General features: G+C 43.8%; 1 pseudogene; it reads right to left on the reverse strand.

Annotated features, from left to right (window-relative positions):
* Positions 1-1,350: 1,350 nt before the first annotated feature.
* LOC106975943 (alpha/beta hydrolase domain-containing protein 17B-like) lies at positions 1,351-10,687 on the reverse strand (annotated as a pseudogene).
* Between the last annotated feature and the right edge of the window lie 5,373 nt (positions 10,688-16,060).

The following is a 16,060-nucleotide window of genomic DNA, read 5'->3' on the forward strand; positions in this document are numbered from 1 at the left end:
TCTGAACCAAAATATTCACAATACTTGATACACTTTAAAGAGAATCATGTACTATAGTCTTAGATGTAACCACAGAACAAGCAGAACAAAAGGCTTTAAAATATATCCATAGTGTGTATTATTTCAATATTCATTCATTTACAAGTTAGACTTTTTCTTTTTGTAATTCTTTAAATTTATTTATTTATTTATTTATTTATTTATTTATTTATAGCGTGTGTGGGTGAGTGGGGAGATGGGCAGAGGGAGAGAGAGAATCTTAAGCAAGCTCCATGCTCAGCATGGAGCCCAAAGCAGGGCTCGATCTCATGACCAGGAGTTCATGACCTGAGCTGAAATCAGAAGTCAGATGCTTAACCAATGGAGCCGCCCAGGTGCCCCCTCTTTTCCTTTTTCTTTCATTGTTTTATTTGTTTATTTATTTATTTACAAAAATTTAAAAATGTTTATTTATTTTTGAGAGACAGAGAGAGACATGGCATGAGTGGGGGAGGGGCAGAGAGAGAGGGAGACAGAATCAAAGCAGGCTCCAGGCTCGGAGTTGTCAGCACAGAGCCCGACTTGGGGCTCGAACCCACAAGCTGGGAGATCATGAGCTGAGCCAAAGTCAGATGCTTAACCAACTGAGCCACCCAGACGCCCCACTGTGAATTATTTTTAAACATCAAAATGAGTACTGTATGAAATTTTAATTCTATAAAATCAAATGCTGTAAAATTATTGCCGACTGCTTTTGCATATCAGAAACAAATTTATAGATATTTTTAAACATCTCAGGGCACATGGGTGGCTCAGTCGGTTAAGCATCTGACACTTGGTTTCAGCTCGGGTCACGATCTCATGGTTCGTGAATTCGAGCCCCACATCAGGCTCTGTGCTGACAGTACAGAGCATGCCTGGGATTCTGTATCTCCCTCTCTCTCTGCCCCTCCCCTGCTCTCTCTCTCTCTCTCTCAAATAAACTTAAAAAAATATTTTGAAAACAGCTCAATGTACTAAGTCTTATCCAGGTATACAACATAATATTTGTTCAATAAAAAGCTGTATATCTAAAACAATTCAAGAACTCACAATAGAATAAACTGTTAAAAATGTGCAAGTTCACTAGAGATGACCTACACTCTGTTGTATACGGATAGAGGTTTAAATGCTTATCTTATTGTAAAATACATTGAGTTTTTTGTATTCCCTGGTTATCATACATTGTCTCCTTTAAGAGGAGGTATGGTACTGCTATCTCCAGTTTCTAGTTCTGGTAATGAAAACCTCCATGAAGTCTGTTAACAATTCATTACCGGTACATTTATGAAGGCAGCTCACATGATTTGCAAACAAAACCTTCAGGCCTCGTGTTATTTACCAAAGAATTCAGTGCAGCAAGAAGAGAAAGCCCAGTATGCAAATTTACAGACTAATCTACAAATTAACCAGTTTCTGTGATCCAAACTGTGTCAAACTTTCAAGGTATTGTCCATAAAGTTCCATATCATTGTGACCTGCCCCTTCTACCCACAGAGGCTGCATTGGTCTTTGACAAGACTCAAACAATGTGAGGCCATGTGAAAAGTCAAGATGACTTCATCTTCAGTCCCGTGAATTATTAATACTGGAGAGGTTATCTTAGAGACTTTGTCAATGTTTGGGAATGCATCCAAACAGTAGGTCTTCATGGTATCAGGAAAAGTGACTGGCATTGCCGAGGTCAAAGGGGAATGAAGAATTATGCAAGCACTCTTACACCAAGCCGCAAGATCCACAGATGGTACTGTCCCTCTCTAATTTGGCCATTATAGAATCACATTTTCAGGGCGTTATCCATATCTTGTCCTAAGAGCAAGCCAAGCAGCTTCTATATCTGCATAGAGGTTCTTGTCTGATGGTTTCCCAGAACTTGGGCCATACCCAGAATAATCCTATGAGAGCATATGACAATTACTCTGTGATCCCAGTCCTATGTAGAGTTGCTCATCTGACCAAGATCAACAGCACTTCCATGTGAGAAGAATAAAGTGTACTTGATATTGGGTGAACAACGTGCAAACATGCAGACAATTCTGTTGCCTTTACTGGTTCTAGTCATGAAACACTAATAGCATCTTTTTGTTTAGAAGAGTGCTGCCAGTGTGCTGGTTGTGATCGGTGTAAAGTCCAGAGGCTTCCACATTCATCATACATCAGCATATAAGTTGAATAAGGTGGCAAAAATGCTAATTTTGAAGGCATTTTCCCAGGAAAGGCGGACAGCAGAAGAGGCCACATAGTTCACTAAAGGAGAGGTTATTCTTCTATACCTGAGGTGTGGGGAGGAAAGGGCCAGGAGGGAGTCCCTGCCCATGCACTGTTCTCCACAAGATGCGACCCACGCTGCAGCCACTGCCGCCACCTCCCCTTCTGGCACAGCAGACACCTCTCCAGATGCAGCCAGGTCTTCTTCACCCTTACTTTCCTTTCTATGCTCCTCCTCAGCCTCCTCTGCGGGGCCGGCTCTCCTGATGGGAGGAAGGTGGACATGGAACCGAGGGCGGGGTGGGGGGGCAGTGAGCAGAACTCTCGCTAAGGAAGGAGTTGGTCACTGACTTAAATGTTTTTTAAATAGTTCACTTGGGATTTCTTTGGGCCCATTGGTTAAGAGTGTGTTTAATTTCCCCCAATTTGTATATTTTCCGGTATTCCTTTTGTTTTTGATTTCTAACTGCATCCCATTGTGGTTGGAAAAGATATTTTGTGCCATATATCCTTTCAATACTGTTGAGTCTTAATTTGTAGTCTAACATATAGTGTATCCTGGACAATGTCCCATGTGCGCTGGAGAAGAACGTGTATTCTGTTATTCGTGGGTAGAGTGCTGTGTATGTGTGTGTCAGATCTAGCTGGTTTCTTGTGTTGCTCCAGACCTGTGTTTCCTCACTTTTCTTCTGCGGGGTGCTCTGTCCAGCTTTGAGAATGGGACAGTGAATTCTCCAGCTACTATTGTGGGTCCCTACTTCTCCTTTTCCTTCTATTAAACTTTGATTCATAGATTTTGTTGATTGGGCATTAATGCTAAAAGTTTATCATTGTCAGATATTCTTGCTCTATTGAAACTTTGTTTTTTGTCTCTTCTAAATTTCTTTTATTTAAAACCTATTTGGTCTGATATCAGTAGAAAATACTCCAGTTCTCTCTTGATTACTGTGTGCAGGGGATACCTTTTCCTTTTTTTCACTGTCAAACTATTTGTGTTTTTCGATAAAGTGAGTCTCTTTTAGACAACATAGAGTTAGATCATCTTTCTGTCACCATTCTGCTAGCCTCTAGTTTTGACTGGAGTATTTAATCCATTTACATTCAAAGTAATTGCTGATAAGGAGGGACGTGTCTCTGTTAATTGGCTATTTTCTACATGCCTTATAAATACATTGTTCCTCATTTCTGGATTTGTTGTTTTAGTTTTAGTTTAGTTTTTTTTAGTGAAATGGTTTAATTCTCTCTCATTTCCTTTTGCATATATTACTCTCTAGACATTTTTATGTTTACCATGGGGATCACATCACACATCCTAAAAGTATAGCCCTCTAATGTGTATTTCTACAAGCTTATCTTCAATAACAGACCAAAAGTCTCATTTTATGTAGCCCATCTGATCCCCTTGCAGTAATTGATGTCAGAAAATTACATCTTTATACATCATCCCAAAACATAGACTAATAATTGTTTTCGTGTTATTTGTTAAATCAAGTCAAAAACAAAAAGTGGAGTTACAATTCAAAGTTACAATAATAGCGGCTTTAAAAAAAATATCAGTCTTTTAAATCATGTAGAAAACAAAAACTGGACTTATAAAAAGTCACACTAAAACTATGTTTATAATTGCCCATTTATTTACCTTCACTGAGATCTGTATTTCTTCACACAGCTTCAGTGACTGTCCAGTGTCCTTTCATCCTGAAGGATTCCCTTTAGCAAACCTTGCAGGGCAACTATGGGGAAATGAACTCTCTACCTTTGTTTACCAGAGAATGTCTTCATTTCTCCCTCACTTTGAAGACCCATTTTGCAGATATAGGATTCTTGATTGAATATTTTTCTTTCAGCACACAGCATATCAGCCCATTGCCTTCTGGTCTCTAGGGTTTCTGACGACAATCTGTCAACTTTTTAAGGAACCATTGTACTTGATGAGTCACTTTTCTCTTAGTGCTTTCAAGACTCTTTGCCTTTGGTTTTCATTTCATTGTAACGTGTCTTGGTGTGGATGTCTTTGCGTTCATCCTAAATGGAATTTACTATTCTTCTTGGATGTTTATATTCATGTCTTTCATCAATTTGGATCAAGTTTTCAACCATTATTTCTTCAAATAATCTCTCTTACTTTATTCTCTATCTTCTGTCTGGGACTCCCAAAATGCATATGTTGGTCCCTTTTCTGGTGTCTCCGTGCTCCCTTAGACTGTTCACTTCTCTTCGATGTTTTTCATTTGGCTCCTCAGACTAGATAATTTCAACTGTTCTCTCATCAAGCTCAGTGATTCTTTGTTTTGCTTACTGTAGTCTGCTCTTGAATACCTCTAGCAAATTTTTCATTACAGTTGTTGTACATATCAGCACCAGACTTTTCTTTCAGTTTCTCTTCATGTTGTGTATCTCTTTGTCGATATTTTACTTTATTCATAGCTCAATGTTTTAACTTTTTGGGTCTTCCTTTAATTCTTTGAACATCTTACAGACTGTTGATTTAAAGTACTTGTCTAGGAGTGGCTGCGTGGCCCATTTGGTTAAGCATCTGACTTCAGCTCGGATCAGGATCTCATGGTTCATGGGTTCAAGCCTTGCATCGAGCTCCATGCTGTCAGCTCAGAGACTGGAGTTTGCTTCAGATTCTGTATATCTCTCTCTCTCTCTGCCTCTCCCGTGCTCACACTCTGTTTCTCTCTCCCCCTCTCTCAAAAATAAATAAACATTAAAGAAATTTTAAAAATTAAATAAAATACTTGTCTAGTAAGTCCACATTCTGATCTTTCATGGGGATATTTTCTGGGTTTTTTGTTTGTGGGTTTGTTTGAATGAATCTTATTTTCCTGTTTCTTTGTATAATTTTTGTTTTGTTGTTGAAAACTGGTCACCTCAATCTTATAATGTGGTAACTCTGAAAATCAGATTCTTCCCATCAGCAGGTTTATTTTTATTTTGATTTTTGATTGTTGTAGTCTGTGTGCCAGAAATCAGCCTGAGGTGTAAATTTCAGCTCTTCTCATGTCATTTTTCAGCCTACACTTTTCCCTGAGCATGTGTGTGGTAATTTTCTACATCCCTGCCCACCTCCTCCACCAGTGATGTTCAGAGAGGCTCTGAGAGCACAGTGGCAATGCCCCTGGGTGGCCAAGGGCTGACAACAAAAGCCCTTATACCTGCTTAGCCAGGACATCCCCCAGGGACTCCCTGGGCTACTGCACCAGGACAGGGCTCTACATAGGGTTTGGCTTGTAAATTGTTTCTCCAAATATACTCTGACTTTGATGCTTCCTCCCCACTGAGTAACCAGGGACTTTGGCCTTACAGAAGAAAAGGTCTCTAGGCCATTAAAGTTGGTTCTCAGATCTGTAGCCAGACCCACAAACATGCTGGATGTTCCAATGCATAATCTGGCACTTTCCATGGAGAGGACATTGGACTAGGAGTCCCTGTCACTTGTTCCTGCTGCAGCATTTGATGCTGGAGGCTGGGATACTGGTTCTTTCTTTCAGTCATGTAAATGCCATAATCTTCACTCCTGACCACTTCAGGTCCCTCTGTCTGCTATCCATAACACTTGAGTCAGGAGCTCTGGTACCCAAGTTCAAATCTCATTTATACCCCGATGGCTAACCAAGGGATTTGAGAGTGGCTAGCCAGGAGCTCCCAAGGGCCTCAATCTCTGTAGCTGAGCCAATGACCTACAACAGGAAAAGCCCTTTCCTGAGTCCCAGACATCTCAAAGGCATCTGGTGGTTAAGCACTGCTTGTCTACAGTGCCCAATGTGATTGAAATGTGAGTGCAGGAGGCACTGTGCATAGTCCTAGTTGCTTGCTCAGGCAACCAAGGCCAGCAGGCAGGCACTAAACTCACGTAGGAACATGTGCAGATGCATCCACACGTGTACAGGACCCACCACACCAAACACCCATAAACTTTCCTCTTTCCAGCCTTCAAGTAAACATTAAGGAATTCTGGTCACAGCATTCATTCCCTCTTTCCTTTCCTTCCTTCCTTCCTTCCTTCCTTCCTTCCTTCCTTCCTTCCTAGTTCCAAGTATATTAAGTGAATATCTCTGTGCCAATCTGTGTGTTAGGCTTGGTAATTATTTAATGAAACAGACAGAACATATATTCTCCTAATGCTTACAATCTGATAGAAAAGAGACAATAAATAAAACATAATAATAGTAGTACCTTATATGGTACAGCTTGATTCGGGGCTGGACCCACGAACCATGAGATCATGACCTGAACTGAGGTCGGATGCTTAACCCACGGAGCCACCCAGTACCCTCACTTGTTTTCCTCTCTCATCCCTTTTCCCAGCCCTTGCTGTCTCTACCCATGATCCTTCAGCATCCCTCTGCTTCCACCACTCACCAGACAGCAGCAGGAAAGGGCCCCATGATCAAGGACAACACCCTGGAGCAGAAACTCAATGTCTTCCTTCCTCTTAAGCCTTGACCCATCCCCCAGCAGAGTACAGGCCCTCCCTGAAAGACATGTCCCTGTTGCGTGTTGGTCCCGGCTGAGCAGTGGCACAAACACAGCTCCTTCTCTCCCTAGCTGTCCGGCTCCCCACCTGCATAAACACCCACGCACAGGTGTTTGCTTGCTGGCTCCTCTGCCACAGGCACTGACTCCACCTGCAGCTCAGCTTCCCCCCTCCTATAGCACTGAACCAGCAGCTCCTAACTGGAAGGCACATCAGAAAGCCCAGGTGACCAGCAGGTCCCATCTAGAAGAAGTGGGCTGCGGTGGGGTCTGCACTTGACCTGACTCAGGAGCACTCCACCTTCATAGAGGCCTGACCTTGCCCTCCAACCTCACCCCTGGCCCAGGCTTGCAGACTGCACTTGGCCTTCCCTCCTCCTTCCTGGCCCACATGCACCTGGAATCACAGCTTCTTCCCAGTGCTGCTTGGTCCAGGCTGCCAGGGCCTTCCTGCCCCGATCCTAGCAGGGACTGGACAAGGCAATGCAGGTAATGCTGTAGCAACGTTCTTCTAAATGAGGTCTAGGTGGTAATTGAGACTTCCTAGGTGAGGCTGTCTGTCTACCCTCTGCATCCTGAGACTGCCACCACACCACCTCCCCCCACCGCCCACATGGAACCCTCCCAGACAGGGGCCCCCTTGGAATTTCTGTTCCACTTTACATGCCTGGGAAGCTCACTGTTCAAGGAAATTCTTCCTATCAAAGTTAAGTAGTGGAAATCACTTGTTTTGACACCAACATTTAAAGTAGGCATTTGAGAAATTAGTGCATGACTTTCATGCTCTTTCTCCAGCAAGTGCACCAATGACGTATGAGGCAACCATTTTGATCCCAAGGAACTAGAACTGATGTTCCCTTGGGGAGGACCACCCCAAGAGACAGCAGGAACAACCACAGACCTGCATGGCCCTTACTCTGGTTGTGACATGGTCACAGTCCCTCAATGTGGGGCAGGATAACTAACCATCCCAGGTTGCCCCAGACTGGGCAATGTATAAACACATTAGGACCAATGTTTAAACACATTAGGTTCACAAGTGAGAAGGCAGTCACCCTCCATGATGGTCACAAATAAATGGTGGAATCAACAGAAAGTCCCCAGGCCCTGCACTCTCCACCTTTTCTTGTTTCATGTGTCACCTTGTTCTTTGACCAAACACAAAACGTGTTTTCCTATTTCCCTCCCCTCAAGCAGCTTGATTATGGGGAAATCACGTTGACCATCCCTTCCTTCAAATCTACAGGGCAGAGACCACCACAAGGAAGTGCTGGCTTAAAGAGGGCAAGGTGAGGCCATAGGGCACAGTCCACATGCTCTGCTCTAAATGGTCTTTTGGGCTGTGCCCTGAGAGGCTGGACAGGGAAAATCCTGGAGGCAGGATCAAAATAGAGGGCACAGCTGCCCCGAGAATGACTTGCCCCCTCTCCCCAAATGGTCAAGGGGGCCTGCATCTCCTTTTGCAAATGTTCTGCAGAGAAACTCCAACAAGAATGGGGGCAGGTGGAGGGAACCAGAAAAGAGTACAGGTGGGAGTGACCCAGAGGAACAATTCAGGACACAGGTCCTGGAGGAACAGTTTTAGGGGCTGCATAGTGGACAGAGGTGACCATCTGTGCTTAGGACTCATCTATCTGCTATAAGTGGATCCTCCCAGTGGAACATCATAGTCAGGGCTCTGGCACCACATACTGACCCCTAGGTGTGGTCTTGTGGGTCCTTTTCTTGGATTCCTCATGATGGTTGGAGAGATTGGGGAAAGAGTGCACATAGGAAAGAAATAGGGTCATCAACTCTTGTCTGGATTCCTCCCCAGTGTTGAATCCCTCCCTGCTAGCTCTCTGACCCTTTCTTGCTTGTGCCCCTCTGATCCCATGATCTCCTGGGCCCTCTGCAGTCAGGACATAATTGCCACGCATCACCCTGGGGTTAGCCCTGCTGAGTCTGAGAGTAGAGAGAGGTAGGGTCAAGTGCTGAGCAGGGAGTGAAGCCCTCTCTGCCCAATCCTCAGCCAGAGCCAGGAGCGGCCATGTTCCACACTCAAGGCCCCGGTGACCCTGGCTGTGAGCAAGGCTAAGGGTGTGGATGCAGATGTGGCTCACAGGCCACCTCAGCACTCACACTTCCCACTCCTGTTACAGGAGCTTGTCGTCCCCTCCGATCTGTGCGGATACAGATGAGGGATCCCTTACCCCAGGAAAGCCCAGATTCACCCATCCCACCATCTGCCCAGATTCTCACCTGGGCTTCCCTCAGCTGCTGGTGATTTCTTCCTGCATGAAAGGACACACACAATAATGGCAATAACAAAAGCAACAGAAGCAACCATAGCACCCCAATGGTTGGTCATCCATTCTGGTGCACCAGAGCATTTCTTGGAAAAAGGCCTTATATTAACCTGGGATCCCTACTTTCCTCTCCCCACCCTGGCTCCTGACCTGATCAGGGCCAGAGCCTCCTCCATGATCACTGCAGTCTCACCTGAGGGTACACGGTGTGCAGTGTGGTTCCAGGGACTTCCATGTAGCAAGAGAACCTCTGCTCCTCTCCCTGGGAAATCCTTATGACCACACACATCCAGTAGGTCCCCTTCCCATCAGGAAGGACTCCCTAAACTGTTGGGCATCCTGGCTTACAGGATCCTCATCCTGAAGCAGATCAGGAAGATATTCCTGGGAGGGAAACTGAAAGCCCAGCACGTCACGGTGACCATGCCCTCCAGGGCCTGGCTGCAGGTGACCTTCACTGTTGGGGACACTGGGGAAGAAAGCACAGAGCCAGCCATGCACATGGCAGAGCACTGCTGCCCTCTAAGTGAGACAGAGAGGACAGGTTTGCTTCTCTCATCTTTCCAGCTCTGGCTGAAGCCGTCATTGACCCCAGACCTTCTCCAAGTCTGTTCTGCACCCTACAACCCAATTCCTGAGCTGGCAGGAGGATGCACCTGGGATCCAGGCCTCGCTCTCCCGGATCCTCATTTTGAGGCTGAGGAGGGGATATGGGGGGGGTGGGCTCCTGGGCTGAGGGGACTATAAGGGAACTCTCTGTGACAGGGTGGCTGGGGCTTCCTCTCCTGCTTGACACCCACCTTCCTGGTTCAGTTTTCTGTCAGAGGGTCCATGGCTTTCCTGGACTATTGACACTGGGAGGGTGCATTTCCATCCCCACCTGCTTGGTGTCTCTATCCAGAGGCTGTAACAGCACAGGTGGGTCATGGTACCAGGGACCAACAGAACATACATGCATCCCACAGGTCAAGGAAGGTTTCCTGGGACAGTGTTGTTGGGGGGAGGTCAATGGGTCTGGGGGAGGGGAAGGCCCCGCACCAGGGTTGAACCTGTTCGGCCCCAGAAGTCCATCCAGGATTCTAGATATTTCTGCAGGCTTCCACCAAGCTCTCCCTGCACATAGGCTGAGGCAGCCTGGTTTGAAAACCATCTGCATCGTGATTTCCTTAGCCAAGGTCTGCGGCGAGGACCAGGGAACTGGCCACTTATGGTCTTTGAGTCATAGAGAGGGAAGAGCTCCCATCATAGCGGAAATGACCGAAGCCCCTGGTGCTGTTGTCCTCTCAGATGTCTCAGCCCCAGATCTCCTGGAGTGGATATGAGCCTGCCCCCAGCCAACAATGACAAATCCCATCCTGTATTCCTCTGCTTTCCCCACACCAGTGACAGATTCCCACCAGAGGGGCCCCTCTCTGCTCTCTTCCACATCTTTCCTGTGCTGGGTGAGTGACGACCACCCCTGGGCTGAAGTCCACAGAACCTCAGTCCTCACCCCCACCCTCAGGTAAATCCAGTGGAAAGAGACAGGTCTCTGCTCTTGGCCTGGAACTTCCTTGGGAAAGCCCTCCCATCACCCTTGCACCCACCCTGCACTCACCTCCTTTCTGGGCCTGCAGGGCCACAGTGTCTGCCAGAGTCTTTGTGAGGCTCTTCCAGTGCTCTTTCAAGTCCTTGGTCTCTGTGTCCCACATCTTAGGTACCAGGACTGCCTTGCCCACAGTCCCTGTGCCTCTGCCATGTCTATGTTACTGTCATCATGCAGGAAGGCCTGGCCCTCCATGCGTCCTTCTGTGAAAAATCTCCAATGCACAGATCCATCCTGGGACAGCACTATGAGGTTATAACAAAGACTGAGGGATCCTGGCAAGGGGGAAACTAAAACTGAAACTGCCTCCTGGAAGTAACTGTTCATCAAATATTTCTCAGAAAAGCTCTGCTGTCCTGAGCTGCTTGAAGTCTTGAGGATGCAGAAAATGCACATGTACAAGGGACAGGAAGGAGGCTTTCCAGTACAGGAAGATAGGCAAGGGGCCTGAAGGAGAGGGAAGAAGGAATGGCGGTGGGGGACGGGGTGGAGACGGGTAAACATGCAGGACAGGAGCCAGGAGAGGGAGGCACAGGCTCCTGTAGGTGGTGTGGGTAGGAGGTCAAGAGCAGAGTTAGCCTGCAGGGAACAAGCGAGGCTAAGAAGGCCAAGGTGAAGGAGAGGTCTTGTCAGCAGAGAGGGAAGGGCATTGGGGAAGGGGTCAGCATTTTTCACAGAGCTAGAGCAAATAATCTTAAATTTGTATAGAACCACAAAAGACCTCAAAGAGCCAAAGCAACTCTGAAAAAAAAAGGAGGACTCCAGATTTCAAGTTACATTACTGTAGTCATTAAGACAGTATGGTACTGGCACAAAAGCAGACACATAGAACAAATGGAACAGAATAGAAACATTCAGAAATGGAACCACAACTATATGGTCAACTAATTTTCGACAAGGCAGGAATGAATATCCAATGGAAAAATGACAATCTCTTTAACAAATGGTGTTGGGAACACTGGACAGCAACATGCAGAAGAATGAAACTGGACCACTTTCCTACACCATAAACAAAAATAAACTCAAAATGAATGAAAGACCTAAATGTGAGACAGGAAACCATCATAATCCACAACAACTTAAAAAAAATTTTTTTTAAATGTTTATTTATTATTGAAAGAGAGAGTCAGAGCATGAGCAGGGGAGGGTCAGAGGGAGAGGGAGACACAGAATCTGAAGCAGGTTCCAGGCTCTGAGTTGCCAGCACAAAGCCCGATGCGGGGCTGGAACTCACAAACCACGAGATCATGACCTGAGCCAAAGTCGGACGCTTAACCGACTGAGCCACCCAGGTGACCCCACAACAACTTCTTACTAGACACATTGCTGGAGGCAAGCGAGACAAAAGCAAACATGAACTACTGGGAGTTCATCAAGATAAAAACTTTTTGCACAGCGAAGGAAACAACCAACCAAAGTAAAAGACAATCTAGAGAATGGGAGAAGATATTTGCAAACAACATATCTGGTAAAGGATTAGTTTCGAAATCGATAAAGAAGTTAGCAAATGTCACAACCAAAAATGCAAATAACCCAGTTAAGAAATGGGCAGAAGACATGAATAGACGCTTTTCTAAAAGAGACATCCAGATGGCTAATAGACATGTGAAAATATGCTAACATCATGAGAAAGAATGAAATCCTGCCATCTGCAGCAACGTGGATGGAATTGGAAGGTATTATGCTAAGTGAAATAAGTCATTCAGAGAAAGACAGGTTATCATATGTTTTCACTGTTATGTGGAACTTGAGAAACTTAACAGAAGACCATGGGGGGAGGGAAGGGGAAAATATAGTTAAAACAGAGGGGGAAGGAGGCAAACCAGAAGAGACTCTTAAATACAGAGAACAAACTGAGGGTTGCTGGGGGGCCAGGGAGAGGGGAAAATGGGTGATGGACATTGAGGAGGGCACTTGTTGGGATGAGCAGTGGATGTTGTATGTAAGTGATGAATCACGGGAATCTACCACCCAAACAAACCAAGAACACACTGTATACACTGTATACACTGTATGTGAGCCAAGTTGACAATAAATTATATTAAAAACAAACAAACAAACAAACAAATAAATAAACAAACATTAAAAATAAAGAAAATATGCTAATATTTTGCTAAAATGAACAGCACAAGAAACAACAGATTTTGGCGGCCATGTGGAGAAAGGTGAACCCTCTTGCAGTGTTGGTGGGATTGTAAACTGGTGTAGCCACTCTGGAGAACAGTATGGAGATTCCTCAGAAAACTAATAATAGTTTTATTATTATAAATGATCCAGCAATGGCAATACCAGGTATTTACGCAAAGGGTACAAAAATACTTATTTGTAGGGGTACATGCACCCCAATGTTTATAGTAGCATTATCAACAATAGCTAAGTGATGAAGAGAGCCCAAATGTCCATCTACTGATGAATAGATAAAAAAGGGGTGGTATACACGCACACACACACACACACACACATTCACACGCAGACACACACATATAATGGAATATATATGATTTATCCTCAAGAAATCTCCACGTGCATTTGAAAAGAATGTATATTCTGTTTATGGCTGGACTGTTCAATAAATTACAGATTTCTACTAGTGGTTTACAGTATGGCTCAAGTCTTCTTTATGTTTATTGATCTCTGCATAGATGTTCGATTCATTATGGAAAGTGATATATTGCAGTTTCTGACTATTACTGTTGTCTGTTTCTCAATTTCTGTCTGTTTTGTTTTCATGTATTTGGCGCTGAGTTATTAGGTGTTATATGTTCAGAATTGTTTCATCCTTCTGATAATTTGACCCTTTTATCATTATAAAGTGACACTGTTTATCTTTACTAGCATTTTTTCTTTATGTCATATACTAATATTTATTCAAATAACATATATTTATATATTTATATCATATCCTGGTCGTGTTATATTTTATGTCTTATGAGTGCAGTATTGAATATTTGTGACCTTGTTTTTACTACCTATTCTCTCTAAAGTTACTCAATCACAGTCTTTTTCCCATTAGTATTTTACATTTTATGCTACGAATTGCCCTTTTTCTTTGTGCAAATTTTTTGACACATAGGTTAAATGTAGATTTCTCTAGGGAAATTTGTTTCTTTCTTATAAATTTGAGTCAATATCAATCCAGGACAATAATAAACTAAACTAGGGGCGCCTGGGTGGCTCGGTCTGACTTCAGCTCATGAGGTTATGATCTCATGGTCCGTGAGTTTGAGCCCTGCGTCGGGATCTGTGCTGACAGCTCAGAGCCTGGAGCCTGCTTCGGATTCTGTGTCTCCCTCTCTCTCTGACCCTCCCCCATTCGTGCTCTGTCTCTCTCTGTCTCAAAAATAAATAAAATTAAAAAAATAATAATAAACCAAACTAATGACTTGAAGGTATTTTGACCCAAAATAGCAAAGCAAATTTGAACTACAAATCACAGAAGCGTTAGTCTGTGACTGGAAATTCTTTGAAGTAGCTGTTTGCTCACTTCGGGCTAGCTCCAAGCAAACCTCCTTAGAATAATATCTTCTTGTTCTTGAAGATAGAGTCGATCTGATTCGTGTCACCCTTTCCTGAGGATATGAATCTATGAAACTTAGGTTCCCATATTTTCAGGAAGGGATGTTTCTCATGAAATAGAATAAGCTCTGGGCATTATTTCCTGTCTAGTAAGTTCATGAGCCTGAGAAGGCAAGCTAAGATTTTCTAGATTTGAAATACACCTTAAGTATCAGAGCAACCATCATCCCTGGCTTTTTGCCCATTATTATGTTTTGGCCTACATGATTTTATATATATATATTTTATATATATATATATATAATATGTATATAATATAGATATTATATATAATATGTATATAAGATATGTATATTCTGTTTATGTATATATATATAATATATATATAATCATTATTAGTTGTTTTTATAGGAAGAGGCAGCCTTAAAACTTAGTCTGTGTTATTGGAAGAGGATCCCCATTCACAATTGTTTCATTTCTGAGATTTATCCAGCACCAGACCAGGTGGTAGAATACAAGTCTACCTAAACCAATGGTGATCTGTGTCTTCCGTGAGCCAGCACTGGTCTGTGAATGTGCATCAGCCCACAAACAGATAGAGACAGAAATGAAAGTGAAACCTTATCCTGTCTCAGACTGGTAATCAACACAAAAATAAGCCTGTATATCAAGTCATTGGATCTGCTAAAAACAGTTTGATTACTAGCTGTTCGTGGACCAGACGTGGAGAAGCACAGTGTCTAACCTGGAATGATTTTTTAGACTTTTGTGAGGGTCACATAAAATCTGGTAAATTCTGGATACTGTCCCCAGAAATACGGGCATGTACAGAGAAATATGAAGTGTCAGTGTATGTATAAGGATCATCTGAAGTGTTACAGATCTGGGTTACTTAATCCTAGGAAGAGACAAAGGCTGCAGAAGACATTTTGAACAATCACTTCATCACCCGACAGTGCTACTCCACTTACCTGTGAGTACAACTGGAGTAGACAAAAGCTGGATCCCATAACAACTATCAAGGGGAAAAGTTGAAAGATGCCATTTTTTAGTCGCTCCTGCCTCCAATCTGACCTGAGTGCCTACAATGTATCATATCAAGTTGTAGTCTCAAATCACTGCTCCAAATGTTGCAATTTGTCACTTTTTCCATTCCTGGCCCCCAGTTTCCATGCCCAGAACTTGTATCCTCTTCTCACGTAAAAGGTTTCTACATTTAAAAATCTTGATGGAGGGCAGAGACCAAAGAGAGGAGAACCCACTTTGCCAAACAGCCTTGCATTGAACATGGCATGAAACTTCACAGTCACATGACCACCTGCCAGACTGTGCCTCAGGACATGTGACAGATAGGCTGGGACAGCACAACATGGCATTTGGCGCAGGTGTCTGAGTGACATTGGTGTCATGCAGTTGCAAGCGGCAGCAGCAATAACAGTCCTAGCCTCAGGATCCAGTGTCCTACATGAGGGGACTCTGGTGTGAACAGTGGAATCTATACTCAGCAGCAGGGCCCTGGTTATATGTGAGCCTCCACTTAGGGTCCATTGTGGATTCTGTTCCTGTTTGTGTAGACTCAAGCCTGTTCTGTGACTTTCCTTGAAATAGAACAAGGCCCCACATTGTCTCTCTTCCCAAGTCTCTGTAAATGTACATATGTATCACAAAGAGTCAGAAGTCAATGCAGGGAATAGCTTCAGAGAGCATGATTTCAGACTTTTTTTCCAGTTTTACTGAGATATAACTGACATACACCATTGTGTCAGTTTAAGGCTACAGTTTCTTGACTTGATACATTTCTATGCTGCAAAATGATTACAATATGTTGTAATTAGCATTAGCTAAGACCTGCACTGTGTCACATAGTTACCATTTCCTTTTGTGTGGGGAAAACATTTAAGATCTACACTCTTGTTATCGCAGAGATTTTATGTTGAGCTGATAACCACTTCCTGAAGCTGCG

This window comes from Acinonyx jubatus, chromosome B2 (genome assembly GCF_027475565.1).
Source record: "Acinonyx jubatus isolate Ajub_Pintada_27869175 chromosome B2, VMU_Ajub_asm_v1.0, whole genome shotgun sequence".
NCBI classification, from domain to species: domain Eukaryota; kingdom Metazoa; phylum Chordata; class Mammalia; order Carnivora; family Felidae; genus Acinonyx; species Acinonyx jubatus.